This window comes from Lycium barbarum, chromosome 12 (genome assembly GCF_019175385.1).
Source record: "Lycium barbarum isolate Lr01 chromosome 12, ASM1917538v2, whole genome shotgun sequence".
In the NCBI taxonomy this organism is placed as follows: Eukaryota; Viridiplantae; Streptophyta; class Magnoliopsida; order Solanales; family Solanaceae; genus Lycium; species Lycium barbarum.
Window position 1 is genome coordinate 46742942 of NC_083348.1, and position 12258 is coordinate 46755199.

The 12258-nt window shown below is 33.9% G+C and overlaps 1 long non-coding RNA gene across 1 annotated transcript; it reads left to right on the forward strand.

The window, feature by feature from the left end:
- The first annotated feature begins 3501 nt into the window (after window positions 1–3501).
- LOC132624900 (uncharacterized) lies at window positions 3502–5235 on the forward strand. The gene is made up of 3 exons (XR_009576562.1): window positions 3502–3628; window positions 4579–4909; window positions 5051–5235. It is a non-coding gene; the product is annotated as an uncharacterized LOC132624900 (long non-coding RNA).
- Window positions 5236–12258: the final 7023 nt, after the last annotated feature.

Below are 12258 nucleotides of genomic sequence, written 5' to 3' on the forward strand. Positions count from 1 at the left end.
AACAACTTTTTAAAAGCCAATTCGAACACACTCTAAGTCTCACTCAAGTTCGTCTTGATCAAGTGCTTTGAGAATTATTATTTGATTTGAATATGTTTAATAAGGATAATTCCTTTATCAATTTAATGTAATAAGGTGTTGATTGTTCAATTTGATTCAATTTTACATGGTCATACTAGTAAGTTTCAAATATAATTTAATGAATTGTTCGATTATATATAATTAATTTAATTGAGTACTTATATCAAATTTGAATAAAGCATCACTAAGGCTCAAGCTTCATCCTGAACAAGTGCTTCAAGAACAGTTATTTGACTCGGACCTCTATTATTGGAACAATATCTTAATCAATCTAATAGTTCGATTCGATTTAATTTCACAGAATCTTACTCGTAATTGTAAGTTTTAAATAAAATTTAGATAAATGTCACGACCCGACTAGGGGCCGCGACGGGCACCCGGTGCTAGCCCACCCGGGCACCCCTTAGCATACCTTTACACTTACATCTAGGTGAGCCACATATTTAAACATACATTTCTATTCATCAATCATACTAGTCTTATTGGACAACGATACCTTTATATCATCATTGACATCTATGCCATACCAATGTACATAAGCCGACAAGGCTACAAACGATATACAAAATATAGGCCGACAAGGCCAAACATATCTAACCATATACACATGTCTACGAGCCTCTAAGGAGAGTATGTCATAACATATCATATAGGCGGGATAGGACCCCGCTATGCCCATAATTATGTACACAAAAGAATAAGTACCCAAAAGCTATAGCTCCGAATGAAGTGGAGCTCTGCTATGTAGTCTCTGAGAATGTAGCTATGGATCAAGTCTGTCTCCCTGGGCACCTGCGGGCATGATGCAGCGTCCACAAACAAAAGGACGTCAGTACGAAGAATGTACTGAGTATGTAAAGCATGATCAATATCAATATAGAAGCATAATGAGCAACATAAGAAATAGCATAAGATGGGAGATAGTGGAATCATCGTCATAAGCACTTACTTACCTTATATAGGAACTTTCCATTTCGAGTGCGTGATTGTGTACATACATCCGTATCCATATCCATATTCATATCCGTACTCATTTACATATCCTTATTCACATTCATATCATGTACATATTCTTATTCGTAATCGTATAATATTCGTATTCATGATCATATCTATATCATATACCTACTCATAGCATATACATATTCATGTCATACGCATATCATTTACATAGCATACCCGACCACGAGGGTTCGGTGTTTCACGTACCCGACCATAGCTAGGCTCGGTGATCATACATACCTGACCAACCAAGGCTCAGTGTTACACATACCTGGCCCTACCAAGGCTCAGTGTTGTCCGCACCCAACTGCAGTGGTGCGCGCACGTTACATAAACATACATACATATTCTACCCGGCCTTATAAGCTCGAGGTTCCATAATAGTCATACATAGACACATATACATAATAGCTCATAAGCATCTGTACTATTATCATCACTATCATCATCGTCATCATTATCGTCATCGCTATTACCATTATAGTCGTCATCAATATCACTATCACTATTATCGTCATTCATTACATCTATCTTTATAGGCTTACTCGTCATAGGTGGAACTTAGTACAATCGTAGCATATCAAGAATCGTGAGCTTAATAGCTCGGAAGATCGAATCATTTGAAAGACACCATAGACTTGTAGAAGATTTAGATGATTGGCCAAAGAACCATGCCTTATGAAAGAAGGGTTAGCCTTACATACCTTTCCGTTCAACTATTTACCACTTGCACGCTCTCCTCCGAAGCTCACGTTTCTACCTTCATTAAAGTCATACTATCATTAGAATCGATAGCTAGCATACACGACTAAAACTAGAGAAAATCGGACAACATCTCCTTTATTTGTACGACATTCCTCCATATCATATATCAACTCCCAAACGTCAATAATACATTCACAATATCATAACAATAGTTTCTATTCATCCACATTATCCACATTTCTCAATTCACTTTCAATCACCCATATCCATGGTCATAACACACGACTACGTTCATTCACATACATTTACTATCCCATGTTCTCAACATCATTTATAACATATTTATATCACAACACATCAAGAATCATGGCTCAATTCAAACTATTACTCAAAATGGCACTATTCCACATTCATGACCCATTTTTCTATACCCTTCTACAATCCAAGTATTTCAACTCTCAAATACCTTAACCAACATAGAAATACCATAAATCTTACCTTAGATGTAGTTGGAACAAGCCTTGGTTGGTAATACTTCACTTGAGCAAAAACCCTAGTTCATCTCCAATGAGATTTCTTGACTTGAATGGTCTTTAATGGGTTTTCTTGCACTTGATTCACTTAGTTTATGTTGTTGATCACTAATACCTCTTGAATTATTGTGGAATAAATGTAGAGAGATGTTTTATAGAGAAGGGGTGTGATATGGAAATGCAATGAAATGAAACTTGGTCCCTTATTTAATGATCCAAAATTGATCCCGACCAGGTATACGGACCAACATACGGTCCGTACATTTTATACGGGCCGTATGTTTGGCCATATATTTGGTCCAGAAAAGTATGTCATTCTGGGATGATTATACGGTCCTAACATACGGACCGTATAATTTATACGGTCCTAACATACGGACCGTATAATTTATACGGCCAGTATGTTTGGCCGTATAATCCCCAGTGTTCCGAAGTTCGTTTTCGTTGACTCGTTTGATCTCCAATCCTTATGGAACCTTCTTGACACTTGTTTAACACCTCAATACCAATCTAAGGGACGTTATCACTCCTCTCCAAGACATCATTAAGTCTTCATTAACTCGATACTCGTAATTCCTTTCCGATACTTATCGTATGCCTTGCCTTCTCTTGGTCAACTTTCTTCCCCTATCTCTAACATCTTTGAAATCTTAACTAGGGTCATCGAATGCCATTTCATACTTATTGAAATACCGCATGCTCGTACTCTTCAGTAGTCTATCCACTTGTGCATCAACGGAAAGTTTTTCGAGGTGTAACAATAAATAGGTAATAATGTCTAAATATGTATGCAAGCCCAACTCAAGCTTCATCCTACTCTTGTGCTTCAACAATTTTGTGTATGCATACTTACAGAATTCAATAACAAATCAAAATAATAGAGTCATTTCAAATGGCAAACCATTTGACATCAAAAATTTATTTTAGTTCAACATTTGTTGGAATCGATACTTTAGATCCTGATAAATCGTATATTGTAAATTCAAAATTCTTTTTTTTTGTGTTCTTTATGTCCAACAATTGAATTTCTTAATTAAAAATAGCTTTATGATTAGCCACTAATTCAATAACTTAATGATTATTGAAATTTAATTATAATTTGTTGTATTAAGTTTTAACAATTTAAATTCGAAATTTCTTTTGTATTTATTTTAACCCTAAATCATAGCATTCTTTTGCTATTTTAAAGAGATAAGAGACCCAAAACCCTAGAAGACTAAGCCCTCAAAATAAAACAAAAATGGCACCGTCATCTTCTCCATCTCAATTCCTGATTTCAACTTTTGCTCTCGAAACATATACCTAAGGTAAATTTTATATCCTTTGCTTTATTACTTGTTTTCCCCTATGTTTTAAACAAATTAGTTTGATCTGGTGAGATGAGGATCTGATTAATCTAAAGGAATCGTTTTTAGACTACTAATAAAGAATACCATTTTTACTGAGCACTTTTACTTTATCACTGTATCAAAATTTAGAATGAACAATAAGATAGTGTCACGTCTTTTAATGTTCTATCATCACCTAATTTTCTCTAAAGAGGTTCATTATATGAAGCAGAAAAAGGATCTTTCTAGTATTAGCAGACAAAGAAACCAGTATGGCTTGACAAAATTTGACTCAAAAAACCAAGTAGTTTTAATTGATATTACTAGCCACGTTCTTGTACTCATTTTTTTATTATTATTTTGGTCTCATTCACATATTTTTGTTAAGTATTTTCTTAATCAATGAATAAAATGCCATTTACAGAAACAAAAAGTATTATTTTTTTGTTCTTGAAATGTATGTCTTATTTTTTTTATAATTCATATGAGCCACGTCATGTACTCTTTTTATTTTTTTTACTTCTTGTCTCATTCAGAATTTTGTGAAAGTGTTTTTTTAATCAATGAATAAAATGCCATTTACGAAAGATAAAATTTTAGTTTTTATTGTTAAAATGTATGTTTCTGAAATAATTTTTGTATCTCAAAACTATTTTCCCTTATAAATAATATTTTGAACAAAGTTAGAAAATTATATTTCATTATCTAAATTCAACTAATGATATGATTATGTATATTCATAGGTAGAGAAAAAAGATGATAAACTTCTTTTCATGTTGAAGTTTTCATGGAATCTCGCAAGAGAAAAACAAGGAACACAAGTTGATGCCTTTCAATTAGATGCCACTTTAGTTTCAATGTGGCTTTCCTCTTTATCTCCATAAAAGTATATATTTGCATATATGTTTCAATGATTTTTTTTATTGTAGGATCAATTTGATCAATTAAAAGAGCAGCAAGAAAAAGGAGATTTTTTTAAATGATGATGATAAAATGATGGATATCTCCGTGGATATGACCCCGGAAAAAATATTAGTGAATATTTTGGTGGCCAACGAAGGTACAACTCATAAAGCAATTAGAATCGATCAGAAAAGCAACGAACGATCGTGTGGAAGAAGTTAAAAGGGAAGCTGTGTAAATTGAAGAAATAAAGAAAGAAAAGGAAATAAGATAGTGGATTTGAGTAAATGATGGGAAGAAAAAAATCGAATGATGGTTACAGCTCAAGGTCGACAATTAAATGATGCAAATCTAATCGTAAGTAGCTTATTTATATATTTTTATATTACTAATTCAGTAAATATGTGATCTCTTAAAAATATCATATTAATAAAGTTTAATTTTTTCAACGAATAATTTATTGTATCATTTTCTTATTTTTTTTAATTGTTATTGTAGCTTTTGGAGGAATGACAGAAGCATCAAAATCAATGAAGACATGAATAGTTATTATTTCTCTTGTAAAAGTATATTGATAGTTTAAAAAGTGACGTCTCACTATTTTGAATGCTATTGTTGAATATTACATTTTTTTCTTAATATTGTATTTATTACACAATTGAAAATATTTTGCTACGATTGTCTATAAATTTCATGCCGAAAATGAATTCTCATTTACATTATAAGGCTAACATTTCGTGGCAAAATTTTCAATTAATAGCTATGATATTTTTGAATTCATGCTAAAAATACATATATTTGCCACACGAATGAGAACATGGATACACATTTTTATTTCCATAGTAAACAAAGAAAGTCAGTGCTACAATTTTATTCATCGTGATAGAAAAGTAAGGAATTTTAGCTATGAGTTTTCGAATTCGTAGCTAGACATATTCTCGCAATTACCACGTATGAAGAACATGACTGTAATTTTTTACTTTCCGTAGCAAATAAAGATTATTATAGCTATAATGCTATTTATTTCATGGCTAAAAGTGTGAATTCTTAGCTACAATATGAGAAATTTTGTGGCAAATACTTTAATTCATAGCTATGAATTTTTTAATTCGTAACTAAATATGAGTACTATTGCCACGAGACTAAGCTATAGAAACAGCCATAAAATTTGAATTTGCGTGGCAAACAAATTAAATCTTTTGCTACAACATAACATCTAGTGGCTACAATATGAAGATAGATACAACTTTTGTTCATTGTGGCAAAACAATAAAATCACTTGCTATAAGTATATTTTTCGTGGCAAAAAATTTCTATCATCACAGCTACAACACAAAAAAAAATCGTAGCAATAAGTGTAAGTCCTTAGCCACGGACCATGTAAAGTTTGTAGCAAACTTTTAGCTACGCTACACTTTGCTACGAATGCTACGGAAAAAAATATTGTGGCTAAAGTGTTTAGCCACTAAAAATTTCATATTTAGCTACAACTTGTTTTGTAGCAACACATGCCTCGTGTTGTAGTGATTATTCTCCAAGAAGGAGGTAATAAAGGAAAAATATTAAATATAGTAGCTCATGATCCACAAAGATGGAATTCAGTAATAGACCTTTGGAAAGGAATAGTAGTAGCAGACTATATAAAAACTTATAATGATACAGATGCTGAAACTATGTATAAATACTTAGAGACATTTTTAGGAGAATCAGCTAAAGCTCTATGGGAAGCATACAAGGAAGATTTTCCGATGGAATTTCAATACTTAGTATCCATGGGAGAAAATCCATACAATTTTACTAATAAAATACATACTTTAATTACAGGAGAAGATCCAAATAGTGGATTAGTAATACTACAAAGAAATGCTTTAATTGAATTAGAGCAGTTAAGTATAAGTAGCTGGTTTCATATTAATTTTTTTTAAATGATTATTTTTATTATTGTACAATTAGTGGAAACGCTTTTGACCAAGAACTAGGAAAGAAATTATTTAATAAACTACCAGGAGCTCTAAGAAGAGAAATAGAAGACAGATGGAATAAAAGAGACGGAGTAGTACAAAATCCTAATTTAAAATGGTCAATAGGACATAGAATACAACATATAATGGATATACTACAAGAAAAATGCACGCATATACAAATACAAAAACAATTAAAACAAAATGAGATGAATTTTTGTAAAAGCGTGGTATACACTACTCAGAGTTACGATAAAGATAATTATAAAAAGAAAAAGTATAAGAAATACAGAACTCAATATAATAGAAACTACCCTCAATACAATAGAAAGAAATACTATCTTAGAAAATCATCAGCCAGAAAACCCTATTTAGACAGAAATAGACATATAAGAAAATACAGAACATATAGAAATTATAAAAATAAACTGAAATGTTACTTGTGGGAGTGTAGAACACTTAGCAAATATATGTCCAAAAAGAATAAATAATAAGACACGAAATTCACAGCTAATTGAAGACTTTCAAGAAACCTTAATAAATGTAGATGAATATATATCAGACACAGAAAGTATATACTCCATAGTAAGTGTAGATACTGAAGAAAACATTAAAACAGACTCATCAGACTCAGAAGTAGAAGAATTAATTAATGAGATAGGATTAGAAAAACTAGACCTAGAACCAATTCAAATGGATAATTTAGCAAATATATCAGAACACTGTAGTCACGACTTCGAAAGAAATAAAAGTTTAGATAGTAATGCATGTTTCTCTTGTAAATGGTTTCCTAGTAGAGATAAAAGAGCAAAATGTAAAAATTATTTTATAGAAGGATGTATCATGTGTATAGAAAAAGAATTCAAGACAAATATACACAAAGAAGAAAGACATAAAAAAATAGAAGACCCTACTATTAGTATAAGAATAATGACATTAGAAACTAGAATGAACAAATTAGAAACCAGGCTATATAAATTAGAAAAAGGAAAACAAAAAGAAGCAGATAGCGAAGATGAAGAAATAGGTTTATCTAATATACAACCGCTAAGAACAATACCAGAAGATTCAACAGCGGAACTAATGAGTATAGAAGACCATGGAGCCCTAGTATGTAATGAAGATAAAAAATTAGGAAAAATAAAAATACTTGCAAGAATTAAAATAGATGACTATGAAATAGATACATTAGCATTAGTAGATTCGGGATGTACTAAATGTGTAATAAATAAACGAATAGTTCCACCAAATTTAATGTTACATCCGACATTTTTGTTTATTCGAAAAATTCAAGATAAATTGACTTGTGATGAATAAGGCCATAATTGGACATTTCTTGGTATGAATGTGTAGGTTATGAATACAATGGTGTGGAATTACGAAAGGAGGCCAAGGGCAAAATTAGAATTTTGAAAAATTTGTCCCATGAATTACAATAATTAGCCAACCATTTTGGGCTAAAAAAAAAATAAGTGAAGGGAGGCCCAATTTAAGGGGCCCAACCGGCCACCACACATCCAAGCCCATGGATTAATTAAATTCCATGGGAAATTATATATCATGGATAAGTATCAAGAAGTTTCAAGAAAAAGGAAAACAAGAACAACAAACAAAAAGAACAAGAGGGTTCGGGTGGGAGAGAGAAAAAGAAAGAAAAGAAAGAAATTTTTTTTTGGAGCCAATTCTTTGGTTTAAAAGATCATCTCTTGTGAAAGTATTACCAAGTGCAAAGCCCTCTACAAGTTGATATAAGTATTGTGGCAAGAAAGCAATTTTATCCTCCAAGTGAAGAACTTGAAGAAAGGTGAGGATTTCATGCTTTTGTTATGTTATAAATGGTATATGTATGTTGTAGTATGTGTGAAGGAATGAAAAGTATGAAAATTTTGTGGGTTGGAAGTGGTTGTGTTTGGGCCGTGAGCATGCTTGTGTTACATGTCCTTGATGATTTGAATTCATGTTGTAATTTAGTTGTAGTGTGATGGAAATTGTATTAGAAATGAAAGTGGGATGAATTAATGGAAGTTGGGGGATATTGCATGTTGGCCGTGTGGTGCCTTGTATGAAAGTGGATGGATTGAATTTATTTAATGCAATACTTGTGTTGTTATGACTTTGTGAAGTAGATGGAAGGATAATGGTTAAGCTAAAACGAAGAATTTGTTGGTTAAGTTGTTGTCGGAAAGTATGTCGCTTTAGCGTGATTTCATGAAAATTATGATTAATGATAATGAACTTGGGAATATGGGAATGTGTTTATGAACTTGTATGTTGAAAGTTAGGAAAAGATTGGAAAAGTAGTGACTTAATGGGAAGTTTGAATGTTTGTGTATCTTATGAATATTATGTGAAAATGGTATGGATGCCTCCGATGTATGTCGTAATGATTTTGGTGGATAATGAATATGAAAATAATGAGTTTGGTTTGGAAACGCAAGTTTGAAACGAAAGATGTTTCGTTATGTCGAAAGATGGCTAGTGATGCCATAGTGTATGTCTTAATGTTTATTGTTGTTTTAATGTCATTTCTGGGTTGTTGTGTTGATGAATTGAGCCGAGCTAAGTCTCGGGGATGTCGTGTATACAGAGGAAATGCTGCCGAAATTTCGGTAGCCAAGCATGTGTTAAGTTGGAATATTGAAAGTTTGAAACTAACAAATGGTAAACTTGACCATTTCCAGATTTTGGACGAAATGTGGATTGACGCCAAGCGAGCGTAAGGTGCTACCAAGGTATGTGAAGCATTTCCCTTTGTTCCTAGGCATGTTCCGGATGTGATAGGCTCGGCCGCGAGCCTTAAGTACGACTCCGTCCCCCGGAATTCGAGACGGAAAACCGCTCCAATTCCTTCAATCCAATTGAAGCTATTTTCTTACAAATTGTCTTTAAAGTGAATTTTTGTACAAAACTTCCCTAAACGGAGTCGGAACACTTCCAGATGATTATGGATGACCTTATAAGGTCTACTATCGGTAATTTACCTATGTCGCCTCGAGTTTATCCGCGGCGGGCCCACGAGGCCCGATACCTTCCGTATGATCTTAATTACTTTAGTTTTGCCCGATTTTCTCAGAAAACACCTGGACTACTATTCTGATCACGATACGACTGTTTTTATACAAATCTTACAAAATAGTTTTTTTTTTACATTTGGAAATCTGGTTCTGGTTATAATCTGTCGTGCCTCCCCAAGTGACGTGTAGGCACGTACCTTGAAAACTATCCGAATACTTGGTTCGATCGGCCAGTTGGCCTACTTCTGTTCTGTTGAGTCTGTATGACGATCTGTATGTATGTGGTTCCTCATTAATCAGTTCGTGCACGTGCTATGATTCCTTTCACCGGATCCCGGGCCGGTACGTATATCGTGCGGTGGGCCGCCGAGCCCCATATGTGAATTCTGAAGTATGATGTGTCCGGTTTCGAGGTACTGTGTTATATGTCCGTCCCCGGTTACCGAGGATATATTACGAAGTATGATGAGTCCGGGCTCGGGGTGCTGTGTTATCTGTCCGCCCCCGGGTATCGTGGTTATGTTATGATGAGTGACGGAGATCGGAGAAGAATTTCTGATATCTGACGTGTTGTGGTGCCAATGGCAGGAGTGGCGACCACGTTCTTGTACCCTATGTGTGATTTTGTCTGTCTGTATGACTTATGATTCTGTCTGTCCGTCCGGCTTATCTGTCCGACTGGTTATGATTCTGTATGTCCGTCTGGCTTATCTGTCCGACTGGTTGTGATTCTGTCTGTCCGTCCGGATTATCTGTCCGACTGGTTGTGATTCTGTCTGTCCGTCCGGATTATCTGCCCGACGGGTTACGATTCTATCTGTCCGTCTGGATTATCTGACCGACGGGTTTCGATTCCGTATGTCCGTATGGATCCCGATTCTGTATGTCCGCATGGACTCTGATTCTGTCTGTGTGGACCACGATTCTGTCCGTCTATCGGGACTATGTCTCTGTCTGTCCGGCCGATGAGCCTGTCTATTATATCTCCGTGCTTCCGGTCCAGATCATGATTATGTTTGATATATTTCTGCTTTACATACTCGGTACATTTTTGTACTGACCCCCGTTTCCTCGGGGGCTGCGTTACATGCCCGCAGGTACAGGCGCACTCGGTGACACGCCGCCAGCGTAGGGTTCTGATTCAGCTATTTTGAAGAGCTCCTTTGATCCGGAGCGTACACTTTTGGTATATATCTTCTGTTTTCCGTATGTTCTGTATGTATGGAAATTCTGGGTACGGCGGGGCCCTGTCCCGTCATATGATTCTGTATGTCTGTAGAGGCCTGTAGATAGATGTGTGGGTTACGGGTTTCGTCTGTATGTTAGCCTTATCGGCTTATCTGTAAATGTCTGCATGTTCAGGTATATACATATATATGTTTGCGCGCGTGCCGTATCTGTATCTGTATCGGCCTACTTCTGTAACATCTGTTTTTAAAAAAAAAAAATCTGTATGATACGAAATTCGGTCAGGTAGGTATGTACGGGTACCCAGTTAGGGTACCAGTCGCGGCCCACGGGGTTGGGTCGTGACATTTAATAAAAGCTCTAGACAAACCAGTTGCTGCCATGCAAATGGATGGAACTCATAATATATATAAACATTATGTTCATAAGGCATACATTAGCTTTATCAACACTTGTTCAGAATTTTATAAACCTAGTTATAAAATGGATAAAATATGGGTAAGAGACTTGAATATAAATATAGACTTTGTTATCGGATTAGACTTTATGTTACATAACAATGGAAGTTGCATGATTACAAGAGATGGAGTAATTTTTCTAAAAAATATTACTCATACACCAATACAAGCTCATAAGACTGAAACTAGAATCAGACATAAGAAGATCTCTACTCCAGACCAAATAAACCTGCAAAAGAAAGAAGAGAGTTGTTGGAAGGTTTGTCAAGACAACAATACATGTTGTAAAAGCAAAAGAGAAATAAAGAATTTAATTCTAGAAGAGGAAGAAATATTAGACGACGATAATCTAATAAGAAAAAATTATACTTTAATAGACATAGAAACGGAATTATATAATTTTAAAACAGGGATAGAAAGGATAGGAGTAATAAAAAAACCAAAAAGATTTAGATAATATAACAAGAATACTAGGTGAGATAGAAATTATAGGAGAAAAACCATTAAATCATTGGAAAAATAACAAAATTGTATGTAAATTAGACATAATAAATCCAGAATATATAATTAAAACAGCCTCAATAGAAGCAACTAACCAAGATGTGGAAGACTTTAAAGTACAAATAAAAAAATTATTAAATTTAGGAGTAATAAGAAGATCTACTTCTAAACATAGATCTGCCGCATTTATCGTAAGAAATCATAGTGAGATAGTAAGAGGAAAAGCTAGAATGATAATAAATTACAAAAGACTTAATGATAATACTAGAACAGATGGATATAAGTTACCAGAAAAAACAGAACTAATAAATAGAATACAAAGTAAAAAGATCTTTAGTAAATTTGATTGTAAATAAGGATATTGGCAGGTACGAATGCATGAAGAAAGTATAGAATGGACTGCATTTACCTGTCCTGAAGGACATTTCGAATGGTTAGTAATGCCATTTGGATTAAAGACAGCTCCACCAATTTTTCAAAGAATAATGGATAATATATTTGGAGACTATAAAAGATTTGTCCTAGTATATGTAGATGATATATTAGTATTTAGTAAAGACATGAAAAAACATTTAGGACACCTA